At 46.5% G+C, this 23,045-nt stretch overlaps 1 long non-coding RNA gene across 1 annotated transcript; it reads right to left on the minus strand.

Annotated features, from left to right (window-relative positions):
• Positions 1-2,248: 2,248 nt before the first annotated feature.
• Positions 2,249-8,819, minus strand: LOC144155245 (uncharacterized). Its single transcript, XR_013319544.1, has 3 exons — positions 8,538-8,819; positions 6,715-6,984; positions 2,249-3,826 (listed from the first exon to the last, which is right to left on the minus strand). It is a non-coding gene; the product is annotated as an uncharacterized LOC144155245 (long non-coding RNA).
• Positions 8,820-23,045: the final 14,226 nt, after the last annotated feature.

Below are 23,045 nucleotides of genomic sequence, written 5' to 3' on the forward strand. Positions count from 1 at the left end.
TTGGAAAGAATGATCAATGATCTACCACATCCTCCCCTTTGCTTTCCGAGGTTTTCTCGACTGCCAACCCTTATTTCTGTGTTATTTTCAACGAGACCCTCATTTCCTATTCTGATTCGCTATATATATATATATATATATATATATATATATATATATATATATATATATATATATATATATATATATATATATATATATATATATACACACTAAAAATTTTTACGCCCAAAAGGGTGCTTCAGCTTGTCGCCGCAGGAGCACCCTAAAAACTGAATATTTTACGCCCTTTAGGGTGCTTGGATTTTGTCGCCGCAGGAGCACCCTCTGTGAAGCACCCCAGAAGACAGGTGCCTTATAACACCCTTTTCCGCCTAAAAGTATCCTAGGGTGCTACTTAGCACCCCAATCTGTAGGAGCATCTTCTGCAAAAGCACCCACCTAATGGGGTACAAAACGGGTGCGTCATCCTCGGTTCACAGGTGCAGCAGGTGTGAGACCACATATTGCACAATATCACACACGATTATGGTATGAAACATTCGTGCTTTCCAAGCTCGGTTCTGTGAGACATTCCATTGAAGCTCAACATCAGCTGATAATTTCCTTGAACTTGTGTCACCGATTGTTAAAACATCAATTTAAAAAGTCAGGAGCCACATCTCAGTACAGTTATAACTTTAGAGGTAATTGATTACCCAAAACTTCGTAAAAAACCAATTATATGTTCACTTTGCCGAACTGCAGTACACATCCTTCGAGATTCACTGCAGAGCCTAACCATGCTGTGCAGTGAAAGCAATTAGGTGTGCAACACTTCAACCACACAAAACTTCCTTGAACCTTAAAACCCTTGGCTTCTTAGTATTGCATCAAACTTCCAATCAAGGTAGCTACCTGCAATGTTTAGTGCCTTATTCTTGAGCTGAGCAGGAAGGTTCAATATCAAGGAAGACCAAATGCAAAATGTATAGTTTCCTCCGTAATGCGGCTCATAATATAGTTCCCTCCGTACTGCGGCTCATAATCTACTTATAAAAGTTGGGTACCCAAGCCATTTATTTTCGTTTGCATTATTCTTTTTGCTCTACGGAAAAATATTCATATGGTACAGCACTTGCAAGGTTTGGTGGTATTTGGAGTTTTATAAACATACCTTTAGACTAAATGACCCCACATAGCAATAACAAGAACTGCAAACATCACAGAACAATGCATACAAGTTCCCTGGTGAAGCCCATGGTTGAAATGTAATGCCATTGTTCAGAAAACATTATTTTATCATGAGGCTAGCTTGTACATGGTGCCTTGCATTATGTCCCTGCCGGTGGATGTGGGGTCATTTGTCACTGTTGCAAATGAAAAGCCAACAGCCAGGGCCCATTAGTTTTGGCTAGTATTACGAGGTGCCTCACGGTAAGCATTCTACGTCGATAGACTTTTTTAGAGTTGACTAGAACTGAAATCAGCAAAAGATTCTCTACAAAACATTCATTCTATCCGCAGCTTTAGGGTTTGCTAATTTCCATAGTTGGGTTTCTTCTGCCTTTCTTAACAACATTTTTCTTTTGATAAGAAGGTGCACAACCAAAAGCAAAAAGCTTTTCTGTAAACCTTTGGTAGCTATATAATTGTTACAAAATATTTTACTCTAAATATGGCAGCTTAAACTGAGAATATTTGCATTTAAAAACATTAAAATAAGTTTAAATTGATCATAAATTTTTAGCTGTTTTTACGCAAAACTGTACATGGGATATGAAGTGCACCACAAGGAGGGCTTTGGATTAGCTTTAGCAAATTTGGGACATTTAAGGTGCACTGAAATCTCTACACATGCGCTTTTTCACTTTCTGTATCCACCAGGAAAATGGCTGCCAATTTAGACAGCGATTCTAAATAGTAGTTGACGTGCATTTTAAAATAATCACAAACATTATAGCCACAAAATTAATTTTTACAAGTTGTAGACATTGCCCGTTTCACCAGACATTGGACTACACTGTCAAGAGCTTTGACATCTACAATGACGTCTACAAAGCAGGCTTATACTGGTAGAATGTTTCATACCATAATTACTGTGTGTTCAGAGCTCACGTGTGAAGTATGGATACTGCTGCTTCAGCAAGAACCGAGGATGAGCACCCTTCCTGGTTCTGAAAGCAAATAACAGAGGAAATGCCTTAAGCAGGATTCTGAAACGGGGTTGAATGAAACAAGAATGAACAAGAAATTCTTTCAAAACATGTAAAGCAATGCAAACAAATATTTATTTCAACTTATTTCTACAAAAGACCACCTCATGAAGACTGGTGGTGGGGTATTGGCTCAAAAAAAAAGCAGAGAGCACTTATACAAATGCTACAGGGAGCCTTCGCAGCCAACAATTGTTTGAACACACCTAAACTAATCACTGTTCAACAAACTCATAAAAAATGTTTGAATGCATAAAAAACCAGTGGTAAACACAGGAAACAGTTAAAACAGAATGACGGCACAAGTTTGTCCCATCGTTCTCTTCTGTGTCCTGGGTTTTCCTATGGTTTTTCATCCATTCAAACATGTACCAGCTAGCCCAGTCCAATGCCTTGGTATCATAAAAATATGGATAGTCAATCCTTACACAAAGTTGAAAAAAAAAGAAAGTATAAAGTAGGTGACAAAATTAAAACGACAGCAAATTGGTTGGCTTTTAATTTTAAATGATAATATGAAAAATAATGGCATGAATGAAAGTGAGCAGCACGCGAAGTACCTTGTTGCTAGCCAGACATTCCACATTGAAGCAAAATGTCCGCTTTCAACACTACATAGGCTAAACATGCAATGAGGCATTCCTTTAGGCACACAAAATATACCATAACTGTTAAAAAAGCTACGAATTAGTTGAAAAAACCTGACCACGACAAATTGGAATTAGTGACTAGATACAGTTTCAGAAATACACAGCGACATCATATAAAAATATATGGTTCCCATACAAAGATTGATCGTAACAAAAATTCAGGACATTTATCAGACTGGCATCAATGTGCAAAGCAGCTTAATGAAGGAAGACGGTCTTCACTAAAAACATGTTAATATTGGGAGCTCATGTGCTTCCCTGCAAGTTGGGTGTGTAAACCCACTGACATCTTAACTAACCCGCCTGAATCATCACTTGATAGACATTGAGGAATTTTACGAATTGGTTTATTGTAGCCAGCTGTCTAGTTTATTTCCCTATTTTTCTTGGCATTTCGTGTCTAATTCTAAATTTGGTGACTAGATAGCTTTTACTATGGTCATGCACTGGTGACAACGAATATTTGATTTTACTTTAAAAAAATTTCAGTTTTGTTTTATTGCTCACCAGCCAACGATCTGAAATATCAGAGGCGCTTAAAACGTATGTTGGCATTTCCTTCCTGCAGTGTAGTACAACTAATCATGACTTTTACCATAATTTGTTCACAAATCGTAATATGTGGAAAGTATTCAGCTTAATGAAAATGTCATTTCAGAAGCATGCACAATCAACAAGGCCTCAATGACTCTCATGACGTGGTCCACTTGTTTCTGTCACAAATAACCTGAGTGCAGACACATTCCACCGAAGACGAAGGTAACATGCCCTCTTGGGTGATGAATATTTAAAAAGCCTTACGAGTAAATTTGCTGCTGAGCACGTGAAATTGTGGCATTAAAACAAAAGATCCCTCTGCGGCATCTTTCACTTGGAGGAGCGCTTGACCACAAACTTTGAGAAGCTGGAAAATGCTCCATGAACCGCTCCAGCCAGCAGAAACGATGCAGGACACAAGTTGGTAGGCGGACCGTTGGCATCCTGCGATTGTGAAGATATTTCTGTTTAGTAGATGCTCTTCTTTTTGTACCACTGTTTATTTCACCTTTAACAAGCAGCTGAACTCCTTAACGTTCGCATAATAAAATGCTGCAATGCGGAACAGTTAGCAGGATTACCTCAATTTTGCTTTTCTACGAATTAACACAATGTAGGTAATCTGCACACAACTACAATCAAACTACAATTTTCACCTACTTCACTGCTAACATCAGCGTTTGACTGCTCAAGCACATATTGCACAGGTTAGACATGTGAGCAATCTGCTAAACGTATCCCCATAAACTGAACAATCAGACATCAGAAATCGGCAAGGAAGGAGGTGTCACGTTTAAATGGCACTTTTTTTGTTCAAAACATAAACAACACCTGGAAGCTTGAAGCGTGAGAGGGGGTCTTTCACGCTGACAATGTCAGATCATAGCTTGCTAGTGGGCACCTGCACGATGTGCACAATGTGTTTCTTGAAAATTCGTGCGAAAGTTTGATTGATGTGTAGGACGAGAATTGCAGCACGTTTTGACACAGGCCTTGTGGACGCTTCTGCCTGCTAATGTCAATGTGGATTCTTGCTCGTCGCCCTCTTCACTTCTTTCTGAATATAATGCTTTAGGCATTATATTCAGGACAACGACTGAATCAAAACGTGTAGCAATTACCTACGTCCCACACATCGGTGAAACTCTCACACACATTTTCAAAACACGCAGTGCATACATTGTGCATGTGCCCACTAGCAAGCTGCGTTCTGACATTGTCAGCGTGAGAGACCCCCTCTCACGCTCCAAGCTTCCGGGTATTGTTTATTAGATTCCATGCGCTGAATGCAAATCAGTGTACATTGGCGAAACGGGCAATCTGCACAGAAGATTAATGCAGCACTTGAACGAAGTGAACAAGGGCCATGCAAAAACAAGTCCACTGGCAGAGCACCGTGAGAGGACGGGACACGTGGTCGACTGGAACAAGACAAAATTACTGACAACTGAGTGCAATCTATCTTCTCGATTACTGCTCGAGTCCCTCGTTGTTCAGACGACGCCCAAAATTATCAACATAATGGATGGCAATCTGCACCATATCTATGCAAACTCATTGCGCCGCGTAATGCCCAATATATAGCTTCGTTTTCCACGACACATGCTCACCGTGAACAAGCAACAAACCGTTAAATGGCTTTCTTGACTTGGTCAGTGACCTAGGTTTCATCACTGCAATAATGCTTTTACCTGCCTACACGGCATTCCGTCAAACACTGGACTACACCACATGAGCCATTGGCGTTCTTAACCTGCACCAGAGTATATAACCTTTCTCTACTGCTATGAGATAGACCCATAAACGCACTTCAATATGGCCTTTATATTTAGCTCTTGGAAACATTATGTATAATTTTACCTTTAAGTTGCACCTGCTACAGCAGCTGGTACTATACCAAAAACATGAAAAAAAAAAACGGTGGTTTAACACGCCAAAGCTACACTTGGGATATGGGGAGCACTGTAGGGGAAGGCTTCGCATTAATTTTGACCATCTGGGTATTTTTGTGCGCATCGAAATCTCCAAACACGGGCGTCTTTACGTGTTGCCTCCATCTGAAAAGCGGCTACACCAAGCGGTATCTAACCGACATTCGCCTCCACAACACACCACCCTAGCCACGGCAGTGGGTTAAACATATGAAATAAAGCGAGTTTTGGAGTGCAAATGAAAATATTAATCACACGTCTTATTTTCCCAATCGATGTACCTTTTGAAATCCACCATGCAATCCCCCCTCCCCTACCGGCCTACCAAAACACCTTTGTCTCAAGAGGTAATCAGGCTGTTGTTAATGAAGTAAGTATTTACAATCCGAGACTTGCCACCGTTAAAGTCATGCACTTTGTTTTAGAGATAAGCGACATTAGCCATTTGCAGCACCAGGAGTTAATTGTGTTAAGATCAGATTGAAAGCATTGACGGTAGTAGTTGAAAGAAATTGTGTGATAAATTACAACATCATCTGCAAATAGACCTACATGGGAGGATATGCAACATGGAAGATAGACCAAGCAACCTGCCTGGGGGGACAACAAAGTGGCACGAGCAAAAGAAGTATATAGTTATTAGAAGTAAACTGCATTTGAGAAGAATGAAAATCTTTTGCTCAAGTGAGGACATTAGGGTGAAGTTTGAGAAGTAGTCTGTGGTGTGCAATGCGATTTAATGCTTTAGAAAAATCGAGAAAAACTACCGCAGTTTGTAAGCCTGTGTCAATGGATCAATGAAGATCGTGAAAAAATCCTGAAAGTTGTGTTTCTCAAGTAACCCTTGTGAAAACCGTGGTGATACTCGAATGTGATATTGTGATTTTATAAATAATTAGCGACCTGAGAGTGGATGAAATGTTTCCTGACCTTGCATATGGTGCTTGTTAGGGAAATTTAATGGTGAAGTACCGTCTCCTGATTTAAAGACTGGTGCTACCTCGACTATCTTCCAACCATTGAGATTAGTGCCTGTCATGAGAGACTGCGAAAAAAGCGCTGTCAGAATTCTACAGACTGCGGGATGTACTTTTCGGTATAGTATGATTATTACCAGTATAATCTGAAGTAGACCAGTTTGTATTGCAAGTTTAAAACCATATCGAAAGATCCTAAATGTTTGCTTGGCTTGATAATATACGAATACTTGCTTCAAAGTCAGTTCAATTTCTCTTCTTGCCCTTTAGTCGTCAGCCCCAGATTCTCTTTAATATCTCTGCTAAGCAATGACACGCTCCATACGCACAGCACTGCTTCATGAAAATGTTTCAAATAATCAGAGGCCACAGCACTGCTAACAGGTATACATCATGGCAAGTTCCACAACATGCAATAACTAACCTGAAAGTACATAATCGGTGGGTGCACCGATATGGCAGCAGTGCCTGGACCGATGTGTCGAGCAAATGCGCTGACTTCTGAACGGGTGGTCCAAGCGGCCAGATGATGGATGAATGACCATTCCTGGCGGCAAAGCGTACGGAGCACCAACGAAAGGCCAGGCAGTACTTGGGTACAGCAGGTGCAGTGTCGGTTGGCCAAGGGAGGCCCTGGCAAAGCCTTTGAAACTGGACTGGAAGGCAGCTGACCCAGGACAGCCAGCAGCAGCACCTGCAGGTGCATAATCTGTGAGTGTGCTGACACTTGTTGAAATACAAGAAGAGCACACACAAAGCACGAATGCTTACATCAAGTAGATTTTTAATTGTTTAAAGACAGTAACCTCCAAGGCACTAATAAGAACATTCCCGGAACACCCCAAGTGAAATTTAGGTCACAGTAAGAATGTATTTATTAGACCCGCAGGTACTGTGAGTGGGGTATGCATGATATATGCAAAGCTAGCTACTGAGCTAATTTGCATGGAACGCATGCTAGCAGCTCATCTGTATCCCTTGCTTTCAATCGGAACTGGTGTGTGATAGTTGAAGCTCCTCCATTTCAATGTCTGACTTGTATCTGCACGTTCAATTCTTCAATATAAATCGAGTTGAGCGAGTGCCTACAGCTTTCTTGTTAGTCTCTGTATGGCCTGCGGTTTTGCGAAAATGAAAACTTGCGAATTGGCTCAATTTTCTGCACTAATTTAAACAATACATATGCCTCTGATATCAAGCCCCAGATTTCCCGAGAGCCACTCTGACAGAATCGGCAGGCGCCTCGTAGGCGTTGTGAAATCTCCCCCACTACCGCGAGACTATGCTAACTCCCTGCGAGGCCACATGCGCGCATTTCACCTTCAATTTGCACGTATGTGAATTCTATACCTCTATGAACTCTCAGACGGGCGTCGTCATATTCGTGCCGGACTCGTGAAGCTCGGCAACGTAAATTACCGCACTCGCTCGCTGGCGCGCGGCCCGAACTCTCTCACCGTTTCCGGCCCTTGCATACTATTTTCTCCACCTTGCACTTTGTAAATTCTCATGTTTAACTACACCTCGTGCGCCCTCATCTCTTGCCTGCTTTTCTTCCAGCACAACTCCGTCAGCACCCGGTCGACGCGTACGCTGTCGGGGCGCGTTGGCGAGCGAGTACGGCAATTTCGCTGTTGTCGAGCTTCACGAGAACAGCACACATATCGCGGCCCGAAGACCGCGAGGCGTACGGTCGCCGGTCTCGCGAGCGCAATAGCTGCGAAGCTGGCGAAGCGCACTGCACGGAATTTGTGGGGAAGGGGGGGGGGGGGGGGGGGGGAGAGATTTCACAACACCTACGAGACGCCAGCCATGGAATCACGTGTACGCGTTTTCACATGCACTTCCAGGGAACCTCCTGTTCATGTTATTTCTTGGTATACCGCGGGTATTCACGAGGGAGGACTAATCACAGCGTTGTGCCACTCACGCGAAATTGCGACTGCGATCTGCAACCGCAAAGGCACTGTTTGAGAGACACATAAACAAACGCCCCGGTGTTAAAGAGCCTTGCGTGATGTGAAATTATTAGCAGCCGTGTACCATAGCGCGAGCATCGTAGCCAAGGTCTAGCTTCAGCGTAAATTGATGCTGACTTCTGCGGAAACGGTGGACTGGGCGCCAAACAAGTATACTAACTCACGTAGGCTCTCAGAGCAAACGAGATGGGGGTCTAGCGAATTACTGACCCATAAACACCAGAACTCGTTCCAACCAAATACAGAATAATAAAAAATGCGTACTTACCCGAGCAAAAACGATGTTTCCAACGTACAATTCTCCTTCACTGTCGTCTTCATCTCGCGGACACACGAACACGCTTTGTTCTGATGCAATGTCATCCACTTTTGACGCGCAGTATTTTATCCGGCGATGATCGTTCTTCCGGGGTCCCCATGTTCAACACACGCGTAGGTTGGAAGGGTAGACATCACCCATAAAGCTTCTATAACTATGATTTAAGCTTGAAATAGATAAAACAGATTAATTCACGCCACCAACCACTCGGCACAAAACGCCATGAAAAAACACACACAAAAGTGAGAGATAGTTGCCAGACTTCAAAAGCAGCACCTCTATGTTTGACGAAAATTGTGTTACTACTGTAATGTTGGTAATTATCTTTCTGCTTTCAAAGTCTGAAATGTGTTTATAACTTAAATTTAAGGTTTTTAAACACAAAAAGTGAATACACATAAAGTAATTGACATATATACTGATATTGTAAAGAGGTTTGACGTTTGTTTTGGTTTTGTTTTCACGGCGGGCTTCTCAAGAGAGAACGTGCGAGAAAACGAGCTACTTTGGGTTTAGGAAGAGGGCGGTAAATGTCGGCGTGATAGAAAGCAAGGAACAGGTGCTTACCCTGGTCGTTAAAAAAGGAGCTAATAAAACCCTCACGTAAAAAAAAAAAAAAAAAAAAAAAAAAAAAAAAAAGTTCGACGAGGAATCGAACCATTGACCTACGAAACAGTAAACCGACGCGTTAACAAACAGCTATGCCGGAGCGGTGTTCGAGGCGCCTAAAACAACTCTATACTTACGTAAGTTGTCAAGGAATATTCTCGCTTGTGTCTAGTCATCGCCTCCTTTAACGATGGTCTAGTTTATGCTGCATTTTTTAAATTCTGGCTGTCCTAACGCTTGTTTCTCACGCACCGGTCTTGCAGACGAGGCCGCATTGCTAGCGCTGCAAGCGATTGAGCCAAAGCTCCATTATTTGACTCAAGAAAAGCTATCGCAGTCAACCTGACCTTTTCTGCGCAAGCCACGGCAGCCACGAAATAAATGGAATGTGCCGTTATAATTATGGCGTTGATAACGCTTGTTTGACCGGCACCGTCTTGCAGACAAGCAACGTCGCTCTAATACTACAAGCGATGTCACTCCTGGCATGTCAGGCGCATCAAACCCATCGTGTAAAACGACTGCTAACAGTGCGAAAACCTCTGAGTTTGTAAGAAATGGGGATTTGCGGTGGCGGCGACGTAATAGGTACAGCAAGCAGGTAGGCAGAACAGCAGCGTAGGGTTACAACCTTTCCCCGAAAAAAAAAACGGGCCTTCCGGGGGGGGGGGGGGGAGGGGGGATTGTGTTGAAAAAAGACGCCATGTTTTTTTAACATGCAGTGCCATTTATTGTAGTGTTTTCTTAGAGAGAAATCAACATAACGTTTGTACTGAAAGAGATTGAGAGCTTGGTTAATCGCTCTGCATGTGCTTCACTGAAAAGTAACCGCAATTGCTGACCGCGGCGGTAGAATTTCATTATTTTGTTCTTCCCTTAGGTCCCCCTCCATCTGAGGCAGCGCGCTCGCCTGCGTATTTTCTCTGCTCGCGTGTCTTTGCGCAGCTTGTCGACATAGGCGTGCGCACAGTTCTCAGTTTGGGGGGGGGCAAAGTCTTACCGCTGCGCCCCCCCCCCCCCCAGAGCAACTCCCGACCTCTTCTCACTGAAGGCCTTGCGGTGCGAACGCAGTGCAAAGAGGGATGGTTATAAAATTTTTATTTCAATGTGATGGAATTGCAACACACACAAAATATTTCTGAGCAGAAATTTTACTTTCATGTGTTACATCGGCAAGGCATGGGGCAAATTTGGCGCCCCCTTCAGATGATTAGGGGGGGCGGCCGCCCCCCCTGCCCCCCCTGTGCGCACGCCTATGCTTGTCGACACGTATTTATCGTCTTAGTTGTTGAATTGACGCTTATAAAACGCCAAAACGGGCATAATCACGGCACAAAAGCCAAAAAACCGGCTGATGACGGCTGGTTTTAGATATGGACCGGCAACCGGCCCGCTGTTTAAAAAACCGGTCGGGCCGGTCCAAAACCAGGAAGGTGGCAACCCTACGGCAGCGACGAGCGAAAATGATTTTACACGGCCGCCCCCGTCGGCCTGCGCAAAAAAGGTAGAACCCCTGCATACACGCCCTCGAAGAAAGCTGTACAGCCGATTCAGTTTGTTGTGGACGAAGAGCAACCGAGGCTGCAGCCACAAACGATTGCGCTTGCTGTGGTATGAGCCAAAGCATATCTTCACATAGTTATGTTATCGTCCGTCTGACTGTTACTTACTGAAGGGAAAATTCAGAACACAAACGTTGACGTCTAGCGTCTATGCCAGACATAGACGCTGCTGTTTAGGCCCTAAAAACCACCTTCAGGGCGTCTGTCGGTTCTGTCTGATGGCGCGCTCGCGCCGCTGATTACGAACGAGGCGTCTGTTGGTGTTGACTTATCGTGTTGGCGAGCCGGTAAACGCCATCACGGTTAAACTCCCTGTTGGAAGACTACGCTGTTGGGACGATAGAGTGCCGACAGAGCTTCTTATTGGCCCCACAAACGCCATCAAGGTTAAACTCCCTGTTGGAAGACTAGGCTATTGGAACGATAGAGTGCCGACAGAACTTCGTATTGGCCCCACAGGCGTGCTGTGAGCCCAACAAGAAAGTCTTGTTGGAATTTTTGCCCGGGGCATAATAATACGGGAACAAATTCTTAGGTAAATTCGATTTCGTTGAGGACACCGATGCCTCGCGTAAAAGTTTTATTTATAGGACTACAAGAGGCATTTTGTAGCCTTTCCTTCCCGTGCACCCAGACATCGAAACGAACCTTGTGATACACTCGAAGCAGTAGATTAGTGCAGAGTGGAATTTAAACATTCAGCACGTTTTGTTCAATTTACGAACAGCAATTTTAGAGCCTTTCCCCTGGTCTATGTGGAGAGTTCATATTTATTCTCTCAACGGGCGGTGAAATAGTGCAATGTGCGGTTTAAACATTCAGCCTGTTTTTGTGCAATTTTGCATGCTTGCATTCACACACCGTTCCTTTAGGCACCCTAACGATAAGGTGCCGTGGTAACACCCCAATCGAGAAGAAATACTTTTTAGCACCCCTTTAACGGTCGTAGCACCCTATGAAACTGTTGATTACACCCCTGAATTTTGGCACCCTCGAGGTGGGGTGCCCGAGCAATATTTGGGTGCTTGAAAGGTGCAAAAAGGGTGCAAAATGTTCAGTACACCCTCCTTGCACCTTATAGGGTGTAAAAATGTTAAGATTTACACCCCTTAATATGTGGCACCCTCATGATTGGGTGCCGGAGCAATGTTTTAGTCCTTAAAAGGTGCAAAAAGGGTGCAAAATGTTGAGTGCACCCTTTTAGCACCTTTAAGGGTGTTAAAAAGTTTAGTGTGTATATATATATATATATATATATATATATATAATGCCACGGGGCAAAGTAGTAGACGACGAACGATGTAGTTATGAGGGATTGCTGCACAATCACAAGCAGGACGTTCAGCGACGGGTGTTGGTAGAGGAAGACGACGAGGTCTTTTTGTGGGGCATTCTGAATCCCCACCTTATTCTAGGCCAAGATTTTTGTCGGATCATTCAGCGCTCATCGATTGTTCTCTGGGCCTTGTCCACCTCGACCTTCCAGTGTCACCAATCACCATATCTCGAAGATGTTCGTTTACCGCCTCAGGCATTCACTTATGCCCCGCTGTTCATCTCTTTCCCTGTACCGGACGGGGATTACGTTGTCTCACTAACTACAGCCGTTGCACTGGAGCGAAGTGTGAAACTACCATACACAGTTTTCAGAACCAACCAAAGCAGAGCATCTCTTCCGTTTCTAAATTTCAGCTTTTCTGTGCAATCGCTGCCCAAAGGCATCACTCTTGGAGTTCTATCCCCTGTAGGAGAGTACAACCTTTCTGTTTTAACTGCCGATCCACAAAAAACACTCCGCCAATGACTTTCCTTGCGCGCCTACCCCGACTGAACCATACTCAACGATGTTGGCTCCCAATCTCCTCCCTGCCCAGTCCGATGAGCGGCGCCGCCTACTGGCTTCCTATTGGGATATTTTCGATCTCAAAGATCGCCCTTTAGGCAAAGCTTCGTCGGTAGCGCATCGAATTAATACAGGGAGCACCAGCCCCATTCACAAACGACCGTACAGAGTTTCCCGCGCTGAGAGGCGAATAATACAACAAGAAGTGGATAAGATGCTGGCGAAGGATATCATTGAGCCTTCCTGCAGCCCATGGGCTTCACCAGTGGTGCTAGTCAAGAAAAAAGATGGCACATGGTGGTTTTGTGTGGATTATCGACACCTTAATGCTGTTTCGACGAAGGGCGTTTATCCCCTTCCGCGGACAGACGACGCCCTTGACTGCCTCCATGGAGCCAAGTATTTCTCATCCATTGACCTTCGGTCGGGATATTGGCAAATTGCCGTGGATGAAATGGACCATGAGAAGACCGCCTTCATAACACCTGGTGGTCTTTATCAGTTCAAGGTGATGCCCTTTGGCCTCTGCAACGCTCCAGCAACATTTGAACGCTCCAGGGCTTTAAGTGGTCCACATGCTTGTGTTACTTGGATGATGTTATCGTTTTCTCGCCTTCCTTTACCACCTATCTTGAGCACCTTTCTGAGATTCTGGCACTTTTCCGACGGGTGGGTCTCCAGCTAAATTCCTCAAAATGTCATTTCGGCCGTAGACAAATCGCCATACTGGGGAACCTCGTCGACGCCAGGGGAGTTCAACCCGACCCGGATAAAGTTCGCGCAGTCCAGAACTTCCCTGTACTACGGTCAACAAAAGACGTTAGAAGCTTTCTGGGACTCTGTTAATACTTACGCCGCTTTATCAAGGACTTTGCGCACATTGCCCGACCCCTTACCACCCTGCTGAAAAAAAACGTTCCGTTTTCCTATGACTCCGATCAAGTGGCCGCTTTTACCACCCTAATTTCCATGCTCACCAATGGACCACTTCTGGCTCATTCTGATCCTCATGCTGGTTACGGTATCGGGGCGGTTTTGGCGCAACGACAAAGTGGACTGGAGCGTGTTATCGCCTATGCCAGCCGCCTTCTTTCCACCCCATAGAGCAACTACTCAATCACTGAATAAGAATGTCTTGCTCTTGTGTGTTCAGTGACCAAGTTCCGTCCTTACCTGCACGGTCGCTCGTTTACAGTCGTGACAGACCTTCACGCGTTGTGCGGGCTCTCTTCGTTAAAAGACCCCGTAGGGCGGCTAGGTCGGTGGGCATTGCGGCTTCAGGAGTATACATTTGATGTAAAATACAAATCTGGACGTTTGCATCAAGACGCAGATTGCCTGTCCCGCCACCCTGTCGACCCACCCGACGACAATGAAGATGACGGTGCAGCTTTTTTATGCACTATATCTGGCCTTCTTCACATTAAGGAAGAGCAGCGTCATGATCCGGCACTACGATCTATTATAGAGAACCTTAACTCGGCCTCACCCGACACTTCGACGGCAATGTTTCTGCTCCGTGACAACATTCTATACCGTTGAAATGTCCGTCACAACGGTCCTGAGCTGTTTCTCATTGTTCCCCAGCACCTGCGATCCATTGTGCTCCAGCAGCTTCACGACATGCCGACTGCTGGGCATCTCGGCATCTCTCGCACTTATGTTCGAGTGCGCCGTCGTTTCTTCTGGCATGGCCTATACCGTTCCGTACGCCGGTACGTCAGGGCTTGCGATCAGTGCCAGCGCAGGAAAGCACCAACGTCGCTTCCAGCGGGCCAGCTCCAGCCTCTTGACATCCCGGCAGAACCTTTCTTCCGTGTAGGTCTGGACCTGCTTAGCCCTTTTCCCTTGTCCTCATCAGGAAACACGTGGATTGCTGTCGCGACCGATTACGCCAGGCGCTACGCAATCACGCGGGCTTTGCCGACCAGCTGTGCTACCGATGTAGTCGATTTTCTGCTTCAGATATAATTCTCCAGCATGGGGCGCCTCGGCAGTTGTTCACTGACCGCGGACGTTACTTCCTCTCCCAAGTAATTGACGATATCCTTCGCTCATGCTCTGCTAAACACAAGCTATCTACAGCATATCACCCTCAAACTAACGGCCTTACGGAACGCCTCAATTGCACCCTGACAGATATGCTCTCTTGCTTCATATCTGCAGATCATCGCAACTGGGACGTCATGCTGCCTTATGTGACTTTCGCTTATAATTCATCCCGGCATGATACCGCCGGATATTCACCCTTCTACCTACTATGGCCGTGTTCCTACTCTACCATTGGATACACTCCTCCCCACGTCGGGCGACCTACCGCTACGGCGGTCGGAGCACGCCCGCGAAGCGATCGCTCGCGCTGATCATGCGCGGCAGATAGCCCGCCACCGACTTTCTTCCTCGCAAGCTGCTCAGAAGATGATTTACGACCGCAAACACCAAGTGGCCCACTTCACACCGGGATCCCTTGTTCTTCTCTGGACACCTAACGGCAAAGTCAGGCTTTCTGAAAAACTGCTGCCCCGCTACTGTGGCCCGTATTGCGTACTGCGTCACGTATGAGATCTCCCCCATTTCTCCGCCCACGCCGACTCGTGTACCTCCTACGGACAATGTCCACGTTGTCCGGCTGAAGCCGTACCAACCGTACCAGCCATTGTGGCGAAATTACGAATGAATCGTCGAAAGTAGCAAGCCAATCTAAGGAAACAGCTGAGTTCTTTTTGACTAAGAGGCCGGGAAAATTAAGAACTGCATTGATCTTCTCAGGGTCGGGGAGTATTCCTTCCTTGCTAGCAACATGGCCCAAGACTTTGATGGAAGTACTGGCGAAGTGTCATTTTTTTGTGTTGAGCTGGAGATTGGCTTCGGCTAGACAGGTAAGTACTTCGTCCAAACGTTGAAGATGTCAGTGAAAGTGGCAGAAAAAAATAACAATGCCATCAAGATAACAAAGACAAGTCTTCCATTTCAAGCCATGAAGGACGGTACCAATCATGCGCTTAAAGGCAGAAGGTAGCTGGAGCGTTGCATAATCCGAACGGCATTACGTTAAACTCGTAGAGGCCGTCCGGTGTGGCAAAAGCTGTTTTTTTTTTCTTTATCGGCTTCGTTCATGGGTGCCTGCCAATATCCCTACCGAAGATCAAGACTCGAAAAGTACTTTGCGCCATGTAACGTGTCGAGGGCGTCATCGATTCGGGGCATAGGGTAAACATCTTTCCGAGTTATTTTGTTAAGAGCCCGATAGTCAACACAGAAGCGCACTAAACCGTCTTTCTTGTGTACCAAAACAACCGGCGATGACCAGGAGCTTTCTGAAGGACTAACGATGTCTCGCCGAAGCATGTCTTCAACGTTCTCTTGGATGATTTTGCGCTCCGGCGATGAAACCCGATATAGGCGGCGGCGGATAATACACGAACCATCAGTGTCTATGCGATGGGTAGCCGCTTATGTGCGTCAAAGCTGAAAGGAATGCGAGTCGAATAAAGCCTTCTGCTTATTAAGAAGGCCCAAGAGTACTTCCTTCTTTTCTACGGGGAGTTCAGGGCTGATAGTGGAAGTGAGGCACGAGGACGTAAGTTCTGGAACACAGGTGCGCTGAACAGGCGCAACAGAGCAAAGAGGAAAAGGACCAACTTCGTCGTAGGAAACAGACGCAACAGTACTGCCTTGAGAAAGCAGAATGGACTGAGAAGTAGTGTTCGTGGCGGCAATGAGAGCTGATCCACGTGAAAAGCGAATTATACATGAAGGTATTATGACGCCTTTGCAAGCGAAGGTATACCAGCTGGCACAGCAATCACATCTCCGTCGGGATTACTGGCACAACAGAAAATACAGTTTCTTGACCGGGAGAGAGAACACAATCGGCGGTTGCGACCAACCGCGGTGCTGGGACGTCTGATAAACTGGCAAGGTAGGTGTCGGAAAGTTGAATAAAGGGTTGACGGCAGAAAATTACCGCAGATGATGATGAGAGAAAGTCCCACTCCAGAATGATTTGATGAGCACATGGTGACAATACTGCGAACTGAATATGATGAAGAACTCCACTGATGAGAACACGTACCGTGCATGTCCGGAAGGCTTAATCATGGCTTCGTTAGCACCACGTAGGAGTGAACCGACATAAGGAGTGCGCACTTTTCGGAGCCGAGAACACAAATCTGCGTTGATAATGGAAATGCTGGCACCAGTATCTACAAGGGCGTCCACTCGAACGCCTTCAACAAATAGTCAACGTGTTCGATGGTTGAGCAGGAGGAATTGTAATTTTTCCAAGCGACGCAGTTTCCCCTCCAAAAACTGCTCCTTCTAGTTTTCCGGATTGTTTTCAGGGAGTAGAGAAGCCGGGCGAAGGGGCGATGTAGATCGACGGCGAGGGGAAGGCGAACGGCGTCTGAAAGAGGTCGAGTTGCGCTGTTGGCCCAACGAGTCAGACTTCGGGGAAAAGGAACAGCGTGGAGCATACGGACAAGACTGCTTGTAAGGGTCGCAATATTGGCGTCGGTCGTTGCGGGAAAAATCAAGCTAGACGCGGCGTTCATCCTGCTGGCGCCTCCGACGAAAGCGAGATATATGGCCTTGATTGCCACAGTAATAACACAAGGAGCGAGGCTGACGCCAGGCCGAGTAGTAGAGGGACTGCGTCAGTAGTAGTAGACAATGGAGCCAGGTGTGGATGGCAAGACTGCGGAAGGGAGGGACCAAGAGGAACCGCAGGAGCACTGGGCGGTGGCCGAGGAACAGCGGCAGGCGGCGGCGCTGAAGCAATGTCTCGTTTCGGGGGAAGGCTGCACGTGACGGAGGCGAGCTCTTTGCGAATGATCCCACGCAACCAAGGAATGGGTCACTGAGGGTGAACACCCGCATAATCAGATGACGGTTGTCCGTAAAGTTCCTCACGGATGATGGACCGTATAAGCGCCCGTAGGTCGGAGTCATGGTGAGAGCTAGTGCCCAACTTGGTCTGTTGCAAACGCAACGACTGTAGATCGTCAAGGCGCTGACAGGTTGTGATGATCTGGCGAACACTGGAGGGGTTTTGCACGGCGAGCGCGTTGAACGCGAAGGCGTTAATTCGTTTCAGGATGTGCCGAACGAGGTCTTCCTCCACCATGTCTTTGTTGGCGCGTCGACAGAGGGCCAAAACGTCCTCAATCTATGGCGTATATGACTCGCCTGGTTGTTTAATGCGGTCTTGCAATTTCTTTTTGGCCGCTTCTGAACGTCGTGAGGCAGTCCCTAAAATGCGATGCAGTTCAGTTGTAATGTTTCAGGGCTAAAGGTTACAAACACCAACTGGGGCCAGCCCCTCTCGTCAGCCCTGTATCGGAGTCTGGTAATTCAGAGGGTGTGACTATGAGACGATTAGCAAGGAACCTTTGCCGACATTGCCGAAGGCCTCCTCTACAAGAGCATGCAGCTGAACAAATAGGATGTCTGTGAAGCATGGGATGGTCCCAAGTCATCACGGAAAGAAGAGGAGACTTTGCCATCTCTGCTTTAGATTAGCACTTTAAAGGAACAGCAAATAGCTGTTGAGAGAGCCCTGAAGCTGCTCAAGTGTAACTTTAGCATCCTACCAGTGTTCTACTAGAATTTCCAATACAGCAGGAATTATGGGCGATCGCATAGTCTCAGTAAGGAGGGTTTTTATCAAGAGGGATAGGGAAGTTGAGGACTAGATGACGTTATAGGTCATCCAAAGCGGTGAATAAAACTCCTAGGTGCGGAAGCGCCCTCTTGTTTGTTTGACCTGCTCCTCTATAATATTTCCGTTGGATGGAGTGCCACGGTGGCTTGAAGCCGAGCTATGTTACCGTGGGATCGTATAGATTTGTTGTAATCGGCCCTCCAAGTGCTCGCGCTGTGATTATTCTTTATCACCAATTCCCATCTGTCAGCGTACTCACTTGTGAGTACACTCATTTGTACTCATTTGTACTCAAACTCACGAGTGAGTACGATGATGAGTGAGTACAGAACCAGACAAAAAGTGATTATGATGATGAGTGAGTATAGACACAGATAAAAAAAATTCCCCCGCATTTCCCCGAGGGGTAGAATGTGAAAGTGCGAATGCACGGTTGTCGGCCCGCTTGCGGCGCTTGCGCTCGGCCCCCGCAGCCCACCGCCTCGCCGCCTTCTCTTCCATCTCTTCCATCGGGTTTGTAGTATCACGTGTACACCAGGCAGTTATCAAGCCGCTATAACGCCGCTGAGTCGCCAACGAACGCCGCTGACGACGTAGTTTGAATGCGTTAAAGATATAAGGCGCGTCACTAACACTGATATCAGCGTCGCGTCCGTGGCTTGGTCGGTAGAGCGTCGCGCTGCGGCCGCAAAGTCCTCGGATCGAAACCTGGCGCCGGATGCTGTTTCTTTTTTAAATATAGAGGAGCACTGCGGACGCCGCCGCCGCCGCCGCCGGCGGTGGATGGTTTGGGGTCGCTTATAAAGTGCATTCGCACTTAAAAAGCGGGTATGATTACGAGTGAGTACAGATGTGAGTACATGTACTCGCGAGTACAGTACTCGCGAGTGCTGTACTCACGAGGTCATGCACTCATGAGAGTACTCATGAGTAATTGATTGATTGTAACGCTTAACCCACTGACGCAACGTAGGCGATAAGGCGTGCCGTCGTAGAGGGCTCCGAAATAAATTTGACTACCTGGGGATCTTTAACGTGCGGCGAAATCTTGTACACACGGGCGTTTTTGCTTTTCGCCTCTATCAGAAAAGCGGCCGCCGCGGCCCGGAATTAAACCCGTGACTTTGTGCTCACCAGCACAACTCCATAGCCAATGAGCCACCGCGGTGGGTAGTACTCATGTGCACAATACTCGTGAGTACTCTACTCATGAGTACAGTACTCGCGAGTATATGTACTCACACGTACAAGCACTCCTGAATACTACTCATGAGTACTGTACTTGCGAGTACAAAACTTGTGAATTCAATTACGCACTTGAGTCGCGAACTGCGTGCACGAGCCTCATGCATTTCGCAATGCACCTTAAAAAAGGTAAAATGAGGTGTTCATGGGGGAACCTGCGGCTCTCTCCATTCCTCTTCCGCTGTGTTGCCGCTCTGGGCAACAGCTCGTCACGGGGTTGCCGTTGTGGAAGCCAGGAAAGCACGAATGGTTTAGCTGCACTTTCTCCATTTAAAATGTTCAAAGGGATGGGCGCGGGAGGCTGCTTCAAGTACAACGCACGCCGAAGCCACTCTTTCTGAGTTGTCAAAATCGGTAACCAGGAAAGCTTTCGCTTGTTTCGGTCAGACAAAATGGTGAAAAGAGAATCGGGAGAACCAACTGGTACTGGCTGGAAGTGTTGTCTGGCTTAGTCGAGTCCATAGAACAAGTGCAGCGCGTGAATGCAAGTGATTTATTGCAAGGACAAATTCGTAGTAACAGTTTTTAATAATGGTGACTGTGAGTACAGATTGAGTAATAGTGAGTACAGATTAGTACGAGTGAGTACAGATTGAGTACGAGTGCAAGTGAGCACAGATTGAGTACGGGAACAAATGAGTACAGATAAGTTCAGTACGAGTGAGTACAGATTGAGTACGAGTACAAGTACAGATTGAGTATGAATGAGTAGAGATTGAGTAGGTGTACTAGTGAGGACTAATGCGTTTGACTACAAATGAGTATGATTACAAATGAGTGAGTCTGATTTTGGGTGAGTACAGCGTGAAGGGGAAAAAATGTAATTAAGTTTGAGTGAGTTCTTTCGGTTTTGCCGACCTATGCCCATTCCCAACCCTATAACTATGAACAGTGGGTGGACCGGCTTACCAGCTCGGACCTTGCGGTGCAACAAGTTGTCGAGCCTGGGCGGCCAACCAGAACCGAGGCATCCCGGACTAAGAACGCCTACCACATTGCTGGGGCCCCTGCCAACTTGCACCAAATTTAATACTCATTTTTAAAAATGTTTACTCTTTATCTTCCTCATTGGTTCATAGATTCCTTGGCGCACGACCCAGCAGTGTCTGTATCAATGGCTGCTCCAGCAGCATGTGTGCTGTTAATAAACTGCTGTCCAATACCCCGCTACAGCTACAGGTGACTATGGGTATAAATCCCTCTGTTAAAATAACCAGAGCAACTCTTGGGTATGTGCCTGAGCTCCGGGGCGTAAGCCAAACGTTTCGCTTTGAGGTCTCACGATGTTACCCAATGTAAATAAATATTCTCTCTCTCTCTCTCTCTCTCTCTCTCTCTCTCTCTCTCTCATGCAGCCGCTTTTCCTAGGGAAGTTGCTCCTCGGGAGTCTGAGCAATACGCGGCCTACCCATTGCGATGACAGAAGATAAGTTAAATTCGAAATGGACTTGCCCAAATGGACAACTTGTCTAGTTACGGCAAGGGCGCGGTAAAATAATAGCCAGAAAGCAGGCAAAGTAACATACGAATATACTAACAAGATAACAAACACACACACACATACACGTGAACACATATTCCATAGCTTACGCAATCCAAGAGTGGTCCCAGGAAAACTACCTAACGCTTAATGAATCAAAAACAAAAGGTACACTTTTCCGCTTTATAGGCCCGGCAGTGGTATTACATGACAGCATTGTTTTAGGCTCGTATAAAATCAATATGTTCAAGAGTGTAAAAATGCTCAGTGTCATTTTTACAGAGTATATGCCATGAAACCAGCATGTCAAATCATTTTGCTCAAATGTGCAAAAAGCCGCTGGTATCAAAAATAGGTGCCGTCATTTCTTACCCACTGGCGTAAAGCGACTTTTATACCAGAGCTGTTTCACTAACATCTCAACTATTGTGCATTGGTCTGGGAAAACACCACCTTGCATAGAGAGAGACAAACATATAATATACTGGTGAGCAGGAGGACGTTCTTAGGGCCTTTACCCAGTGAGAGGCATCCTTATGCATCCTGGCAGGCCGTCCTGGCCCGTTCCACCAGTCGGCGCTGGTCCGAGAGCTCGGAGCTGGTCAGCTGCTTCATCCACTGCTCATAGGCAAGGTCGCGATTTTTTGTTAGTGTAGGGGTCCGTTGGCACTCCCATACTACGTGGTATACGGTGCCAGCAACTTGGCAGATGTTGCAGGTGGCAGGGTATTGGGTGGACCACATAGCGTTTGTTGTTATGGGGATATAAATTGGTTTGTAGGCGCCGGAGAGCGGTTCCTTCGACGCGTGTTAGTTGTGAATCTTGTTGGTGGGAAATGAAGGTGATTGTTTTTGTAGCGGGCTAAGATTTCTGGATATTTGTGAAGTAGTGCTGGCTTCAAGGTAGATACGAAGGTAGATAGGCCGTTATTTTCTCCTTTTGGGTTAACGGCCCGGCGTGTATGAGCATGGCCAGCGGCGTGTGCAGCCTCGTTCCCTTCGAGGGACTGGTTGCCTGCAGGACCAGATGATATGAAGTTCCGGTAATCTATTGGCTTGTCGAAGAAGGTTTAATGCGGGTTTAGAGATGCTGCCAATAAGAAAGTTCCTGCTTGCGGTCTGGGAATCCGTGATGATAGTAAGAAACTCCTCGCCCGTTGTGGCAGCAAGAGCGAGGACAACTTCCTCGGCAGTGTCGATAGAAGTGGTGATAATGGTCGCTGCTGCCAGGTTTGTGCCTTGTGTGTTAACTACACAGGCTGCATGTGCTTTCTGATGGGGGTACGGCGATGCATCTGTGTACCGAGTGCATGGTAAGCGGAGATGATTCTTACGAATTAAGTGAGCTCCTGCGCCGGTGTTTGTTTAAAACAGGATGCATATTTCGGGATAGGGGTGCTACATGGATATGTTGTTAAAGTCTAATGGGATTCGAATGTCTTGTCTTGTCGTGGTGGGGCATTGTAGTGCAGACGGAGAAGGGTTTCTCTTCTCGTGGGCGTGAGTCTGACCTGTTGTATCTGAGATGCGTGGTGGGCCTTTTGTATTTCTTCCGAGGTGTTGTGAGCCCTAGTAGCAAACCAAACCCTTCTTGATCACCGTGTTGATAGGGAGCCCCATAGCAGTCTTGTAGGCCTGGCGTATACGGTGGCGTCGAGTTTCCGCATTTATTGTGGCCTGAGGGCCAAGTATGGCATGACATACGCTATCCTGATGTTGAGAACGGCTTGGACGAGGCGTAGAGTGTCCTGTTCGTGAAGTTCGAAGCGACGATTGGAGACGCGGCGTATGATGTGCACGAGTTGGTTGAGTGTGCGCTGGAAGTGGGGTAGAGCTTGTAAGCTAGATTCATCTTAAGGTATTATGAGGCCCAATATCCGAAGGTGGGGGACATTGAGAACAAGGTGATTATTTATGTATAGTTGTGGTTCTGGTATTCCGTGCGCGGTCTTGCGGGTAGTTTTCTTGCTGAGAGTATAAACCGGACTTTTCGGGGACGCACTCCAGTCCTCTGGACTGGAGATATTGTTGGTCGGTGTCGATTTCCGTTTGAAGT

This window comes from Haemaphysalis longicornis, unplaced genomic scaffold, assembly GCF_048455015.1.
Source record: "Haemaphysalis longicornis isolate Haplotype H1 unplaced genomic scaffold, Haemaphysalis longicornis Haplotype H1 scaffold_1, whole genome shotgun sequence".
NCBI classification, from domain to species: domain Eukaryota; kingdom Metazoa; phylum Arthropoda; class Arachnida; order Ixodida; family Ixodidae; genus Haemaphysalis; species Haemaphysalis longicornis.